Below are 18,179 nucleotides of genomic sequence, written 5' to 3'. Positions count from 1 at the left end.
GTGTAGCTTCTAGTGAAAGTCCTGTTTTCAGTGATGTGTGAAGATTCCCTGGATACCACTTGGGAATGGTCACAACAATCCTTCAACGTGAATCATCTGAGAGACCCAGGGATGGAACTCGGGGAGCAGCTGGTGAGTAACTGGGCCCTGCAGGCTGGGGATGGATTTTGGAGAGCTCTGTCATGGGCTGGGCTGTGGGAGCATCACCCCAGAGCAGGGAGGGCACTCAGAGCCCAGGCTGAAATGCAGGACATCCATCTGACGCTGCCCAGCTGAAATGCAGCCAACAGCCAAGAAATGCATCACTACACTGGAGCTTCTTTCATCTGTTCTTACACCTGCAGCCAGTTGTTCTGGCATTACAACCGTATCTCAAAAATATGTTCTTTCCACTTTTGCAACAAGAAAACACCCCAAATGACAGCAAGAACTGATTTTTTGAGGAGAACATTGGAAATTTTGTATTTATCATGATGCACGATCAAGGCAAATGAGAAAATGAAGACTCCTTTATTTATTTAACAGTGCTTGGAGCAACCTGGTCTAGTGGAAGGTGTCCCTGCCCATGGTAGGGGGCAGAATGAGATGAGCTTTAAGGTCTCTTCCAACCCAAACCAATCTGGCATTCTTGGATTCTCTAACCACACTCAGTTAATGAAAGTTGATGAACTACTGAAGACGATCCTTACCAAAATATTTCAGACAATACTTCAAAAATTTTGAGTGGTCTAACATTTTTAAATACCACCACTTCAAAATGTCAAAAACATGATACTATATACTATACTATGGCAAAAGAATCCTACTGAGGGGGAAAAAAATCCCAACAAGTATTACTCATATTTGTCAGGAATTGTGAGAAATTAATCTTTCACAGAGAAGCTCCAGTCATCTTGAAAATGTCACAGTCTTTTCTTGAGGGACTTGATTCTCCACTTTTGTGCAGTCCCTAAATATTCCCCAGGTAACTTCCCCCTCCTGCAGCTGCTGGATGGGGACAGACACACAGACAAATCTCTTCATCCCACACAGGTCAATGGATGTTCCATCATCACCCAGGCAGTGATGCTGGGGGAAACACTGATCATGTCATTTAAAGACTTTGCCAAATGCTCCAGGGATCAGAATTAGCACAAATGTTTCTGAGTTTCTGATGGCTTGATTTCGCAATCCTGGTAATTTCTGTTTAACATGGTGTGCTTGCTCACCTTACTTTAAAATACAATTTCATGCAAAAGTTCACATGAGCACAAACAAGATTAAAAACCCCAAACATCCAAACATCCCTGCCACTCTGTGGAACAATTCACATAAGCAACAGGTTGTCACTCTCTAATTTCACACATTTTACATCCTTTAAGAGCCCTCATTCTTACAAATCTGGGGGTCTGCTCTAAGCATGGGGCGAGTTCCAGATGATTTCACCCCGTGTCTGTCTCTATTATTTAAGCTTCTCATCCCACTCATAACCTCTGTCCTGATCTTATCCTCCTTGACTTCCATCTGAAAGACTGGAACCATTTTTAATGTGAACATTTTCCATCAGGTACCTGGGATATTTCATATCCCACATCCACATGAGGAGATGATGACCCAAGAGCCGTCACATTTCCCGTCTAGACCCAAGGGGCTCTGTTAGAAGTACAGAGAAATTTGAATCCCAAATTTGTGCCTGGATCTGTAAGATGAGCACTCCTGTTCAAGCTGATGCACAGCAAACCCAGCTGTGTATTTTACAGTTGACTTCCTATTCAAAAAAGGCACCTGCATCTCATGTGAAACTAAACTGCAGCTTCCCCTGTTGGAGGGAAACAGGAAAATCACAACTTCAAAAAGCACTGAGAGGGTTACACTGCTTTTTTTGCCCCCATAATTCTTACAGTGGGTCTCATGAGAATTGATTAATTTTGTGACATTTTCTGCTCTTTTTTACAATCTATGTCACGAGAATGATTTGTCAAGGCTGTAATGCGTAATACTTTTAGTATTCTGCACTACTGTGACCTTTACCTTCCTCTGTATATTTGATTGACTGACCACCCCACTTTGGATGTACAGCTTTCAGAAGATGGAAGCACATGCCAGACACAGCAGCCATTGAATTACCACTGATAAAAAAATCAAACCCCTTGATAACTTTTACATTCTTCAGCAGAGATCTGATGTAATTTTAGTCATGCCATTGAAACTTTTCGACACAAAATGGAAACTTACAATATGGGGTGTATTTAAGCAGTGTTTTCAAACATCAAGAGAGTGACAAATTTATGCATAAGGACTCTGATTTCACTAAGTTAAATTAAGGCTCATAATCACCCAAACTCTCAAAACTATCTGCTTATGCTTTCATACTGCTGTCACAGATTAAAGATTGCAATTCTATGAGATAAGGGCTTGAAAAATTAAAAATGAAACCAGAATTGCATTAAATTACCTCCCTGAGAACACCACAAAATAAATTCCACTTACAAGAAAAAAAATATTAACTCCAAAATGCTAAACATTCAGTCACAGGAAACAAGTGGTGGTTACCATCAACACTTGCTTCTGACTCTGGAGCACCTTGTTACCCATTTTAGAATATTCTTGGGTTCCTGGGAACTTAAAATTATTCTATCAATATATTAAACCTCACAGTTCTCATACTGACCATGCACATTATACTCCTCTATAATCACAGAAGTCTGCCATGGTGCATGTGCTACCATTTGAAATCAGAATTTGCTGTTGTTTCTTTTTTTCTCCACATTTATTCCTTTCCCATGACGTCAGTTTCTGTGGGCTTCAAGCACCTGTCCATAGGCAGTAATGACAGAAGGGAAATGGCAGAAGTTTCTGGAAGTCCTTTCAGCTAAGTACCAAAAAGTCTGAAAGCTTATCTGGAGCTGGCACAAATCTCTCGAGCTTGTAAAATTAATTGGGCTGGAAGGTCTTCTGAGAATAAGGATATCTTTGTGAGTAATTTCAAGCTACTTCCTATTTGTGACAGGAAAATACCATACAAATATTGGTTTTGTATCAGATGACACACAGCAGCGACATCCCAGCTGTCTCAATGCACGCTTTTAAAATGGTGCATTTCAAGGATTTTAAGTGAGTTCCACAAATTCATCATGCTACAATATTTCACAAAAAAACCTCAACACACTGCCAGGATCAGCACTGCTGGTGGAGACTGGATTGTCAGAAGTATGGTTTGCAAATTTGTACAATCATCCCCTACATGCTGCTGCTTCCACAAAAGCCATTTTCAAGCCTCTGCCAGAACAGAAACTGAATGATCTGATCACACACAGCTCTTGGTTACTTAAGGCTGAGAAATCTGCAGCCAGTTCATAAAACCCACAAAAATATTATGCTTATTTGAAGCACAATAATCTAAGCAGTGAAAAGAGAGAGCCCAGACACTCCCCTCCAAATGGCATTTAATTAACACAACCTCCAAAGATTCAAGTCTGAAAGAAGCATCACTTAGGAACAAAAATTCCTGGAATGTTCTTCTGAGACCTATAACCATATTGCAATTCTGGCTGTTGAATTAAAGCAAAATATTCATGCTTTAAAGATCATTTCAAAACCCACAACTTACTCACAAATAAAAATATTTGGTGGTGGCATTAGAGGATCTCCAGCTTCAAGCAGAACCTGTCATGTTTACAATTACTGCAATTGGACAAAATTTGTAGAATGTTGTGAACAAATGCACTTCTCCTGGAGTAGTCAATTCCCAAATGAATACTCCATTTATTGTTCAGTGTAAAATAAAATAACACTTGGGGGAGCAGGAACATCTACCTCTTCAAATGAGGAGTGAACCTACTGCCACATTATGATATCTTTATACGCTTTTGGCTTAATGAAACCGGCTGGCTTTCTGGTTTGTTTCCCATTTTAGGGAGTGGAAAACCCACATTCCTCCAAAGCAGGAGGCACAGCCTGATCTTCACACAGCAGCTTTTGCCACCAAAGCCCTGCCACCAGTGCTGGCTGTGGCAAGAAGAACGCTGTGGTACCCTGGCACTCACGTGGCTCCCCTCTGGAAGAAGGAAATGAAATATTCTGCATGAGTTCCTTTCACTTCCAGCAGGGATGGAAACTCCAAAGGGCTGCACCTGAGGAAGGACAAGCTTCCATGCAATGCTCCAGCCTGAACAGCAAATTCCCGTGGCAGGAGCTGCCCAGACACCTCCCAGAGCTGAGCTGGGGCTCTGGGCACCTCTGTGAGCAGGTGATGGATAAGGGCAGTCCCAAACTGCACAGGGAAAATGAGGAGGCTGCCCACAGGCTGCAGGAACCAGGTTTAACTTCAGGAAATGTTCAGAGCACAGGTAAAGAAACAAAAGAGCCCTGTTTTCCTCTGAGGCATGAATGAATGACTATTGATCCCAGCCAGAGTGTGAGGAATGTGATTATGGAGCAGTGGGCACCTTTACTTTCTTCCTTAAGCATTTTTTTTTACTTCTGATCATTCTGATCTCTCTGTTTTTCAGTTATTTTCCTACAGCTTTGCTGAAGCTTATTCATGCACATTTACTTGCACAAATAACACAGGAGACATGTAATTTAGTCCCAATAGGTTAATATCACCTTTGTTTATGAAGTTATGCCAGAATAGCTATTTCCATTTTACGCTGTGCAAGGTAAAGAACATTTTTCAAAGCTGAGACACTGACTGGAAGCTTATTTTCTTGTTCCAGGTGGTGAATAAAAATAACACGTAGAAGATGAACTACACCATTTTTAAAATCTTAAAGGATGTGTCTCTACTCATTGGTCAAGCTGAATTAACTTCCAGCCTCCAAGCCAAATGCAGGCTGGAGGAGGAGAGGAATAATTTAGTTACTGAATTGAAACACTGAGTAATCTAAAATTATGCAAATATTCTTTTTGCCCTTGCAAATCTTTACATACAAACTCTACTGGTCCTTACTCCTGAGTTTGCACCAGTATAGCAGTTTCATTTCTTCTAGAACTATGGCAACAAACATTTTTAGATCAGGTTTTGTGCAATTATTTCAGTAGTCAAAGTATGTTCAGATTTTAAAATAGATTCTCAGGATTTTTAAAATTGAAATTAAATAAATTTACTTTAAAAATAAAACTGCATTTAATATAAATGATGTCCAAGATGTACTGAGATATTTTTATTCAATTCAGAAAAATACTGCAGGTATCTGTCATCCTGCTTTTCTAGAATTCTGTATTATATAACTAACCCCTTGCAAGCATTCATTTTACAATTATTGCACTTTGCAGTCCTCAACCATTTCTCAATATTAATACTGTGCTTTTTGCAGCTATATGTTTAGAGCTGAGAGGTTTAAATCTGCTTTAAGGCCTTTCCCCTGTTGCTAAATTCATTATTATAAAGTTATCTAGGTAATATTCCACTGTATTCCCAGTAAGCATTTAACTCTGGTCTTAGAAGCTTAACATGCAAAACATCTGTCAATTGTGAAGTTTATTAAAAAGACAAATTCTGCTTCTTCTAAAGATTTAAATAAATCTCTTCAGTACTTATCTACTGTATCCTTTAATTGACATTTCCCTAACAGCAGCCCTACATTGATAAGAATAGATCTAATAGACATTTATCAATTAGTGTCTGAGCAGCTCAGGATGTTAAATAGAAATCCCAACTGTAATTTTATTCCCCTGCATATTTTTAGGAGCTGGTTTGTATTTAAGAAAACCTACTCACTTCCCTTGGGCTGAGGATGGATGTCAGACTCTCCTAATGAGAAGGACCTTACAGATGACCAAGAAACTTATTTACATTCTCTTCAAGAAATAAATAATTTGTTCTTGTTTCTTTTGAAAAACCACCAAACTACTCATACTTGAGAAGAAAATTAACCTCTTTACTGATTAATCACTAGGCAGCTTTGACTGGTGAAGAGAAAATTGTATTACAAATGAACATCTACCTGTTATCAAATTACAAGGCATTTTCATCAAAGGACCCAAAAATGCAGCACATTGACCAGTGTTTCCACTGACCTGGGGGGATTTTTCCAGTTAACAGCTTCTGAAGAATGCTGCCTTTTGATTCTTGTCTCTTGACACAAAAATGATTGTCCCATTTAGCCACTGCTCTATCACATACATCAGAGAATCCTATTTACTCACACGCTACTGGAACATTAAAACACAATACTGTGATTGTCTCTGGAAGAAAATTCTAAAGATTGACTTTTTTTCTTTTTTTTTTTTTTGTAAAGGGAGTGAGATCAAAAGCTAACTTTAATAGATGTTTGACTAAGGTCACACTCCTAGGAAATGGAACACTGAAGATGAAAGAGAACAAATAGATTTGGTTTTTGATCTCAGCCAAATGCATTTGGCATTGTTTAGCTTTTGTAAAATACTTCAACTTTAGGCTGTATCTGACTAAAATGAATTGGTTGAAGGTTTCAATAGTTTGGTAAGACTTTAACATGTACCAACATTTGGAAAAACATCTGAAGTACTTGGTCAAATCTTTTTATTACTGGAATGATGTCAGGTCAAGTCTAAACACTGCTGTTGAGACTAGATGCACATAAACAATTTTTACAATATATTTTCCTAACCTTAGGCGGATTTAAGAGTTACTATCCATTAGTTCTGTAAAATCAGGAGCACTGGTACTTCTTGCAAGAAACTTCAGGGCAAAGTGCAGAGCACTGAGAAAAGGTATTGGAATACTCAACTAAAACAAACAATTGTGTCCCTAACCAAGAATGCAGATTGGATCCTTTTCCCAAATTATTCCACAGTTCTTGGGGACATCCACACTTGTAATCTAAACAGGAGTAAGAGAGGAATGGATTACAACCTACAAACTATCCCTTTCAAATTTGTCAGCAACAATGGTGTTTGCTAACTAAAGACAACTTGCTTAATTAAGGAAAAAGATGAGATAACACTCATTAAAGCAAAAGGCTTACATCATTCATTTATCGTTTATTTAATAAATATATTTATTTACTATCATTTATTATTGCTAGAAAAAATTAATTATCATTTGCCACCAGAAGAACTGCAGAAACCTCTAAACCACTTGGTAGGCTACTGAGTCAAACCTTCCAAAGTATTTCCACAGGCCCTGACAAAAATCGGTGATGGCAGAAAATGCCCCAACCCCAGAGTTCAAGACTTCCTTTTTAGCATTTTGATGAAAATTAATTAATTAATTAAATTTTTACACCACAAACTATATTACAATAAAAATTACTCTGAGTTATGCAAACATTTGTCCTCAGAAACACTACAGAATTTATATAAAGGGAAGAACTTCCTGTTCATACTTTCAAATTATCCTATCACCAGTGTTACAGCAGTGGTAAGGAGCTGCTAAAAAAGCAGAGATATTTCCCAAGACACAAAATCAGGTATTTATCATCATTAAAGGAGACACCCCTGACCACAGGCCCTAAAAGTAAAGTAGGGAAGGAAGATTCCCCACACATTTCTCTCAGTACTTTCCTCCAGGGCCACTTAAAACCCACCCCAAAGATATCTCAGCCATTTGCTCTCCAACCTCCAGCCACAAATTTAACCCCACCAAGGTTCTTTCCTTCTTTATACTGTTTATTTCTTAAAAAGGGAAAATATCTCAAACTTTCCCCTCTCTTGTTTTAGAAGGACATGGCCTATTACACCTTTTGCTGTTATTTATTGCTTTCTGTACCACATTTCTGCTGCTGAGGCAAGAAGTGATTTGCTGAGCCCACCTGGACACTGAGATCTCTGCAGGGCAGAAACCCCACTCAGCTGAGCTCTGACCCTCCCAGGCACACAACACCTGCACCCAGCAATATCTCAGATATTACAAATATGCACCTCCTTTTATTCACTAAACCTACCTGCAGGACCTCGCCACACATCACAAATAAACCTGGTTTGCTCCTCAGCACCTCAGTTCACCAAAAAAATTATATCCTCTTCCTTCAGATCCCACCCAGCCTCAAGGGCCAGCCAGTGCTGACCCACACTACTGCAAACCTGATGCTTTCAAAATCCCTGCCTCGAACCAGAAGGATCAGTAATTGACAGAAAACAATACAAATCTAAGAAGACAACTCCACTTTACACCAACACACAAGAGTTGTTCATCAGTGTGTAGTAATACCTTGTTCTCAAGGACAGAAAACAAGGATGGAAGCCAGGGAAGCAAGCTGGGTATCAGCTTAAGTATAAACTTAATTTTAGGTAGGCTGTTACCCACTCTACATGGAGGGGACTGTTTTATATATGTATATATATATCTATATATAAATAAGTAAATATATGCTTCCACTCTTTACAGTTTGTTGATCAACACCTCATGTGGAATTCCTCTTTCTCCCCAGTTTTATTTCTCCAGGCATTGAAAATTTTTGATTCTTCTCGAAGCCAGGAATATTTTCACTTCTCTACCCTTAAGACATGAAGCCCATGAAAGTTCAATAAAATTTTACTTTGTTTTAGCAGCTGAACGTTTGCTATTCTGAATATCCCTTGAAGGACACAAAACCCTACAACATTAATTATACAGCACATTTAGACATCACCAAAACAGGTCTTGCTCTCATCCATTTCACTGTCCAGCAGCACAAACCTGCATCTTGCTTTTTACACATTTCCCAAAGAACATTAAGTTTATCTAGCTGAACTGTGGAATTTGCAGTTACTGTTTTTTTCCAAAGAAAGAAGCTCAAGAATTAGAAACCTTCTTTATATGGTACATTAGAAATGTGCTGAATGACAGAAAAAAATTGTAATGAAACCAATTAGCAGAATGCTATACAAGTTATTCGGATGTATGGTAAATCAAGTTACATCTTCAGTCTTCCAAATGTTCTGCTGGCAGGCTCAAGTTTCAAAATATTGTGCTTCTTAAACAATGAAATGAATAAATTCTTCATAATCTTTTGTGTCTGGTTCTGTGCAAGAAAAGGGATTTATTAAAAAACACATGTGTATTTATGGATAAAAATTAACTTCAACCAAATAAAAACCAGAAGACTATAAAGCAAAAATTAGAGTAAAACAGTGCTTGATTAATTTGGTCCTTAGTAGGAATATAAAAGGACCAGCCTGTGGAGGATATCATAAGACTGATTTATATTACAAACCCTGAACTATTGAGGTATATGCTTATATATCACATTTTATAAGAGGCATCATGGGATCACACCATCTGGTACAGAGACATCAATAACTGCACCTTTTAAAAAATAACAGCCAGAGACCAAAAATGATCACGGTGAGGTTTTCTTTTGTTTTCTTTTTAACTATGGAAATTTCCCAGTGAAAAACAGGAGCACAGGAAGGTGCAGCAGGAGTAAAGCCCAGCCCTGGAGGGGCACAGGAGTCTCGAGCCTCCCACTCCACCAGACCCTGTAGGTACAGGTACATTTACTGAAACCATCCTTGTTTCACTTTTGTCTGGATGATTAAATATTTTTGTCCTTGAGCAAAAATATTTAGTCTCCAGTTGTAAGTGCAGAAAACAAACTCCCAGCAGGAAATGAGTTATTCTCCCCTTCCTGAAAGAACTCGTAATATGATGAGGATAACACCACCAGTGCTGGGATGAAATGGTGTTTTAAACTGTAGAAATAACAAATCTGTTATAAATAATTCCCACCAGAAATCCTGGAAGCTGGAAAACCTACTGCCAGGTCTTGTTCTATGCAATGAAAACAGAAAATGAAGAGGGAGATCTGTACAACTGGATTTCGACTGGATTTACTCACAACTTCCAGTTGCACTCACTCACAGGTGCATAACTGTTTTACCTTCTTGCCTTTTCTATTTGGCCAAACCAAACAGGAGGCAAAGATGCAAAGATGTGCTGTCCCCTGACACATTAGGATTAATTATGGGGAAAAGTAAATGAAAACTATTTCATCTTCAAAGTGCTTTCCTAAGACATTAACATCTAATAACAGTATTAAAGTCACATTATAGGTCTTTAATCTGTGGCAGTAATAATGCTGTCTAGTTTAATAAAAATACCCATTAAAATAAATATTTTGGCTATCCACTTTTAGGAGTTTGCAAAACTGTGTTATTACCAAGTTGAAGACACTTTGGGATAGTTCAAACTAAATTTTGAGAGCAGCACAGCTGCAGTAACAGCAACTTGGTTCCCTTTCCTTGCTTATCCATGGTCACCAAGTGAAACCAGCTTTATCAACATTTCTCACATCAGTACTTTTAAAAAAGCAACAAGCAATAAAAGTAGTCATGTATCTTGAAACCAGTAATGAAGTAAATAATCACAACGAAGCAGAGCTCAGGAATTGTGCACATCTCCTACAAACCTGATCTGTACAGGCAAGTCAGTACCCAGCTCTCTCAGAGATATTCCTCACCAGATTCTACTGGAATTCCAGCAGAGGGACCAACTCTATTCAAACTCTATTTCCAAACTGCAATAAGATAATTGCTGTTTCATCAGCAATATAAACTTTGAAGCAGGAGCCCTTCATGTCAAAGACTCCTGACCCAACCAGTGACACAGGTTATTGGTGCCAACTCACCTGGTGCTGCTGGAGGGACTCTGACACATTTCATGGAACAATTCACTGCTGATATTTAAATATCAATATGAGGATATTTAAATGTTAGCAAATAATGTTTATTGCTGTAAGAACTGTCCTTTTAATTTGCTAAGGAGTTTGAAAAGGCGTCGTAACTTCTTGCTGGGTTACATTTACAAAATTGAGTGTCAGCTTCCAAGTTTTGGGAGATGTGATAGTTGAACATTCATCTGCAACACTGCAGGCACAGCATTAGCCAATGAGAGATTAATTAATTAAGTTGTTTACCAAAAGTAAGAAACAAAACAAGCAAAATTTTTGCTGTTAGCTCCACAGAAAGTGCAATCAGCATTTTCAGAGTGCAAGGTAGTCTCTTTGTGTTTGCTTTTGGCTGACATTCTCTTGCCAACAATGTGTTATTGCTTGCTCTTTTTTTTCAACAATTATTAAACTGAAATAGCTAAAAGGCTTCTAAATAATATCCCAGCACTCAGGACATGGAATTCCCCTGATTTTGTTTTATGAACTCTGTGTCTCCTCTTTACCCCTTTTTCCCCACACAGCACCTTGATACAGGGGCAGATGAGAAGCTGGATAATCTCAATTACAGGTGATAGCAGATGAGGTGAGCTGGTACAAAGAACAATGTCTCTCATTTGAGATTTCTGCTCTTTATCTTTCTTGGAGAGCTTATTCCTGTTGGCCTGGGCTGGTGCATTTGATGAATGGGTCAGCAGCAAGGGTCTGTGTGAGCAAATGAGCAACATCCCATCCCTCAAACCATAATGAAAATTTTTATGAGATTGGATTCATGCTTTGAGATGACCTAAGAATATGTTCCTGCTTTTTTACATATTACAATTTGGTTATCCAGTGACAGCACAAAGTGCCAACCATTCCTGAAAGCTGGGAAAGTAACTCACACATGGGTGGTGCTACTTTACAGAGCTATTTAATATTAAATTAATTTTTAAAACCCCATAAAACAGCAGTAAGACAGACTTTCTAAGCACAAGTGTTCTGATAATCTTTTTGAAGCAACACAGCTGCTGCCAAAAAAGCTGGAGTTTCACAGGCAGAAAAACAATCTATATTACCAGAAGTTGCTCAGTCCTTTTTTTTTTCTTAATTAGCACGTAATGAGACCACAGAACCGATCTACAAGAAATCCCTGTCTATATCTGAGAGCAAAGGATGACATTATTTCTCCTTAATTACCTGCACACCTCTGTGTTGCCAGAACCATATTTAGATATACCCACCCTATTTACCACAGGTGGGATCTTCCTTCTCTAAACCTCACTCCTGCAAACTTGCTACTTATGACTAATTGTAGAAAAAGCTGAAAAGTTCCCCTTGACATCTTGTGAGAAGGATCAAAGTGAGTCTCAGAAACTTCTCATTAAAGCTGTTACAGAAGCTCCCCCCCCAAAACAGTTTGTTATCACAAAAAAAAGTAATTCAGAAGTTCTTGGTGAGTTTTTCACAGAAATTTGTTACCTCTAAAAGCTTTTGGTTGATGATGAAATGACAAGAACTGAAAATTATTCAGGAAAATCATTCACTTTCTTTGCTCAACCCATGCTGAGTTTGCTCAAGCTTGTGTTTCCTCAGCAAGGCTGCTGATTGATATAAATGATATTTAGCAGGTAGAGATTCATTCTTTCTTTCTTCTTCATGATGGAAAAAGACCAAATTTTTTTTCAATTATTAAAAGCCAAGAATAACAATACCCAAAAAGAAGGTGAGAAAGTACAACAGAAATAGCTATCAACTGTTATGGTCTGGACAATGAAATACAAGAATATGATGAAGAATATACACAATCAGCACATAATTTATTGATCGCCCCTTCTCCAACAAAGGGCCATCAGCTAGTTTAAAAGTAAAATTACATACTAAAATAACAGCAGAGAGAGATAAAAATTATGAGGGTCATGCAAGGGGAAAAAGATGTATCTTCAGCAAAGATTTTTAAATGAGATGGAGAGTCAATGAGGCAGAGAAGTACAGGAAAGCCCTTCCATGCCAGAAAGAATTGCAGAAAAGCAGGTTCTTTTAGCTTTAGTGCTGAAACGTGGAGTGGCAGCATGGGAAAGAAAACTGAAAAAGCAAAGCAGACACTCCTGAAACAAACTGCCCTAATCCTGCTTTTTAGAATGTCTATTAATTACATTAGCATAATGGAAGTTGTCTGAAAGGGCAGACAAAACCAGGAGAAGAAAATAAATGACTTATGCTAACAAACGTCTCACAGCTCACGCGACTGCAACCACGAGCTCAAATTGTATGTAAGTCATGGACTGCATCACCCAGCTCTCCCTGAGCCTTGCAAACCTCCTCCCCAAATCCCAACCCTGCCCTGCTGCCTGCAGAGCAGATCCACAGCAGGTTCTGCTGCCACCAGCATCACCGGTGTCACTTCTGTCCCTGTGTCAGGGACCCGCACGTTCCCGGTCAGCGGGTCCAGCTGCTCCCAGCTCGGGGCACTCAGGGTCGAGGGACGGGAAAAGGCAACAGGTGAAAGAGAAATGGCAAGTGCTTGACCACAGAAATAAAGTTCAGAGGATCTGCAGCAGTAGGCAGAAAGCGTAACACAAACGGGAAAGCAAGAAGGTCGTTTTTTAACAGCGCGAATGAATAAACGTGGGGACAATTTGCTGGGCGTGGTGAACTCCCCATCAGCTGAATCTCAGAGCTGGGATGTGCTCCAAGGGAGCTCAGCTGGGAGTGCAGGCTTCTCCCAGGTGAAATTTCCCACAGGAGGGTTTTACATGTGCTCAGCAGGGTCCTCTAACACATTTCTGTCTGCTCAAGTGGGCAGCCCATGAGCGATCCGGGTCCACAGGCTGCCCCTTGCACCACAAATTTATCCCACAGTGTCAAATTCCTTGTGGGATAGTCAGAACCATTCCTGTGGCATCATTTGTGTGCCATGAATGTAAACATTCTGTCCACCTCAATTATTATGTATGCAGACAGTTATATTGGGGTGTTAATACTTGGGTGAAATAGAAACTTTTAAAGAAAAATTATTCTGATGGTCTGTTTAGTTGCTCATGTCCCCCACAAACACAGCAGTTCTTCTAGGAAAACATATTTAGAGCAGGCAAGAAGGTTTAAACGTGCACTTTAATGGCTGGTTTATATAAAATATATTGTGAAATTTACCTGTGCCCCATGAGCACAGCAGCTTTCTGGTGCCAGCCCATTGCACTGCACCGATGTGTGACCTCTGGTGTGCTGAGGGCACAGAACTGTCCAGGCCATCTCCATGGAGTGGGAGAAACCTCCCCATCCTGGGCTCCATCCTGAGACACACAAGGCTCAGCCCCCCACCATTACACCCCACACACTTCAGGTGAAATGCTAAATAGTAAACAAGAATGGATTCTGCTTCTAGAGAACTGTATTGTACTGACTGAGAATATTGTACTGATTTATATATAGCTTTTCATAACAATAACCTTGCAGATGTATTTGAAGAACAGGCAATGACAACACCAAACTGAGCTGTTTTCAAATACTGCTTGAATGTTTTTCCTTCCATTGTCAAGTGCAACGAAATAAAAAAAAATACAAACTATTCAAGTGTGAAATCGTATTTAAATCTCAGACTTTCTCTGGCTGTTAGAACACCTCTATGCTGCAGAGCAGCTCCCCAGCCTGCACCATTTGGATGTGAATTCTGCTGTGCCAGAGCTGCTCTGAGCCTGCCCCAGCCCTGCTGTGGCTCCCAGAGCGTGGCCAGAGGGGTGGCACTGCAGGCCCAGGACTGCATTAGCCAGGCTGTGAGCAGCTGATGAGCTGTGCTGCTTCATTTCCAGGGACATCTACTTGGAGATGATTGGGTTTCAATCCTTGACCTACAGAATTTTAAGCATCGCTTCACTCATATTAGAGATTTTGTACATAGACAAAATATGGATTATGGATGACTTCTAAGTCAGCAGGAAAGAAAGTCCTTTAAGTCAAGATTATTTATTGTACTGAAGATTTGTATAACAACAAAAATATTAATAAAAAAATCCTTCCCAACTCAACTGTAAATTAAATTTAAAGGTTGTAGAGCTGGTTGTTGTTAAATACGTAAATAACTGAAATGGGAATAATATCAGAGTTTAAATATAGCCAGGCACCAACAGTTTCTCCAATGAATTTTTTTTGAATTATTTCAGGTCAAGAGCTCCAAACTTTGTGTTCCACTTGGAAATGACACCAGCCCAGTTTGCTCCCTGTACCTTGATGAATTTATGAGCCAGAACTTCGTGCAGGAAAACAACCTGGGCTAGGTAAGGCACACCTTGGGGAGGAGGAGAAACAGCAATTGGAGGCTGTCACAACTCCAGTCCCTTTAGCTTTACAGATGATTCTTGCAGCTTCAAGATTCCATGTTACATCTTTAATTGTGGGCATTTAGCAGACTGCCTCTTAATATTAAGATACTGCTGAATTTTATTGTCATTGTGGCCACAGGACAAGGCTAATAATTACCAGCACCAGAAGCAGCTTGTGGTTTTATATTACATTGAGGTAAATTACACTGGAATTAGAGTGGATTACTTTTATCAAATGGGGAATAAGCTGTTAATTAACTCCCTGCTGTAGCAATCTTTTTCTGAGCTTGCAACTGTTATTAGCTCTAGATTAAACTGTTGAATTAATTTCCCACTTACTTACTATTTCAAGAGTTTTTAATTTACCTGGCAGCAGTTTTAATGGGAAATTGTATTAGTGAGCATAAATTGTTTTTGGGAAGGGTAAACAGTTTGTGATAATGTTTATTAAGTCGTTTTGTTTGAGCAAAAATATAATTGCAGTTTTAATTAGTGCATGGTTGTTGGAGTATTAGGTTTGAGATTACATTACGGCATTCTGAGGAAACAATCGCCCAGGTAATCCCAGCATTTATGAGTGAGAATGAAGGGAAAAGCTGGGTCAACACTGCCCCAGCCCTGGGCATGCACACAAACACACACAGACACTCAAATTCACACAAACACACACTCAAATTCACACAAATGCACAGGAAACACACAATCACAAGGGCTCAGCACGTTCAGGAAAGGGCCAGGTGGTGTCTGGGCTCTCTGCTCAGTCTCACCACTGCTCTCCCCACTCACCAGGCCCCCTCTACTGTCCTCTCCAATATAAATTCCCTCCTCATCAAGGATTTGTAGGATCTGGACATGGAAGACACAATTCAGCTCAAAAATGACCTGGGAAAAGAAAGTTACCTGGGTCAAGCCACAGCCCCATCCCCAGGTACTGAACGGGGCAACCCGCTGGCTGCCAGGCTGAGAAGAACATTTTCTGATGATGGTTGTGGCTGGAAAAGCACGATCCAGCAACAGATGTGGGTGTAAACAACTCCATCCCAGCCTAAAAACAGCCATCAACACACAACCCAATTAACATTTGTTCTCGGAATGTGTTTCCCTCCATCAGCACTTTTTCCCCGTACTGCGTTCGAGGTGTGGTCCGTGTTAGAAACCATTAAATGTTCTTCGAGAAGTCTGTAATATGCCTTTTTTAATCCAAACATTAACATAAAAATGTTCAAGTGAAGTTTATTCAATTAATTTTGGTTCTCAATTTATAAAGATTTTACTATTCATGCAAAGGAAAATGAGAATTAAGATGCAATGTGCTGACATGGAGTGGAGTTTTACAGCCTTTTTAATACAGATGTAATTTTAAAAATAATAGGATTAAAATAGTAAAAAAACAAAACCTAATAGTTTTGCTAAATTACCTTTTTATTACATGGTTTCAATTAGCATTCCCTCATCCTCCCACCCAACATGCAGATTGTTCTCTCGTTGCTCTGAAGGAAATTATGAGATGATAGAAGTACAGAAGATACTTCAACCAAATGTTAGAGCCTCAATTGAAAACACAAGTACACAGCTTTCCCAGAATGATTTGTTGCAGCAAATTCTATAAAAGTTAACAGTTCCTAAAGATGTATATAACTTATGGAGCATGGTTCTTGCATATGGTAATAGATTATCCTCCTAAACTCATCGGTTATTACATTTAATATGCACTATTCTAAAAATTACAAACAATAAAATGCTTTCATCCTGACTGTGGTTTTTCATGTCTTTGAAGCCACCAGAAAGCTGAGGTGGTTTTAGTTAAGGTATTACTCTAGAGCATGAGGAAAATGTTATACTACAGGTGCAGGGAAGATTTAATCCACATGTTGTGAGGTTACGGATGGATATAAACAGTGGATTAATCCTTGGGTCCCTTCACTTCTGACTCTCCCAGTCAGAAGAAAAATGGCCTAATTCTGAAATTGTATGGTTCCCTGTGTTGTCAACAGCTTTTATTTCATCTGCAGAAGGTTCTGTGAGACAGAGCCCAACTGATCTCCATTTCATCATAATTTTTAACTAAAGATCACAAAATATGTAGGAATATCCATACTGAGAGAAAGACCAGAGGTCACTGGTGCAGACAGAAATGAGCTCAGCCCCATGAAACCCCCTCAGCCTTTCCTGCAGGAGTGTCCCAACAGTGACCAACCACAACCCTGAGCTCAGGCAGCTCAGGGAATTCAAGTGCACAGTGTCACAGAGAGGAGACTCACACCCTGTTGAAGAATGCTTTAAATCAAATTTCAACGTGTTCTAATAAGACCAGATTTAATGTCTACTTGAGTAGAGAAAGTATTAATTCTTTCCCTGATCTAATGAGCACAGCTTTCAATGCTCGAGGTTTTGGAGCTGAAGTTCACATTTGGAAACTCCAAATACCTTCTCAATACCTGTTTTAATTATCTCCCTCTTAAGGCATAAATATTTTACCTTAACAAAATCAGTTTTATTTCCAGAAAGACTGTAATATAAGCACACTGATACATAAATCCATAGGGTTTAAGATTTCCACAAAGAAATCTGTCACTTCATATTCTGTGTTCTCAAACAGGAAAGGACACTTACGGTAAAGAATGCTGAGAAAAAGGGAGCCTGTGACCACAATAGAGCAGAACTAGAACCCATTGCCAAACCCATCTTACTAAGGGATTCAATCCATGTAACTTTCAAACATCTCTTTTGTTGATTTTTTTTTAAAGAAAGAAGCCTAATTAGAGCAAATACCTTTGGAGAATTTCCTATTTATCTATCAGCAATACGTACCATTTTTAGTATCTTTGTATCTTATACTCCATGATGGCATTCCCTAAAAAGGATATTTGTCAAATATAAACCTGTCAGGCTACAGTAGATCTGTGTTAAGATTAGCTCTCTATTCCACACCAATCTGCCTGACATAACTATTACAGGACAGAAGTTAAGAACACGAGCAGGAGGTTCAGTCACTCTCCAGAATACAAAACCAGAGCTGTTAGATGGAAAGGTTTTCATTTCTTTTCTTGGAAACTTCATAGAAGAGAAACCTATTGAGAGATTTATGGGAATCCATAGAGGTCAATTTTATATGATGCTTTTTAGGTATGTACAAACACACACACAAATCAATGGAAATCAGCACAGATCTTCCTACTAAGTCAGACAGCAATTTTATAGTTAGACAGCAATTTTGTAGTCATGATTCTTATGTCTGAAAGCAGCAAATTTTAGACAGATGTATGAAACAAAAGCTGGAACCAGAGCTAAAACCAGCCATTCATTCATGCTGTTATTTTGAGATACAAAT

General features: G+C 39.1%; 1 protein-coding gene and 1 long non-coding RNA gene across 6 annotated transcripts in view; one reads left to right on the top strand and one right to left on the bottom strand.

The window, feature by feature from the left end:
• DACH2 (dachshund family transcription factor 2) overlaps positions 1–18,179 on the bottom strand; it is a 245,090-nt gene that overhangs the window by 90,718 nt on the left and 136,193 nt on the right. The gene's annotated exons all lie outside the window — the stretch shown is intronic.
• LOC111928560 (uncharacterized) lies at positions 3,896–6,975 on the top strand. The gene is made up of 2 exons (XR_002864188.2): positions 3,896–4,328; positions 5,670–6,975. It is a non-coding gene; the product is annotated as an uncharacterized LOC111928560 (long non-coding RNA).

The sequence above is a fragment of the Cyanistes caeruleus genome, chromosome 14 (genome assembly GCF_971803275.1).
Source record: "Cyanistes caeruleus chromosome 14, bCyaCae1.hap1.1, whole genome shotgun sequence".
Taxonomy (NCBI): domain Eukaryota; kingdom Metazoa; phylum Chordata; class Aves; order Passeriformes; family Paridae; genus Cyanistes; species Cyanistes caeruleus.
The sequence above is the reverse complement of the archived record's forward strand: the minus strand, read 5'-3'. Positions and strand labels throughout refer to the sequence as shown.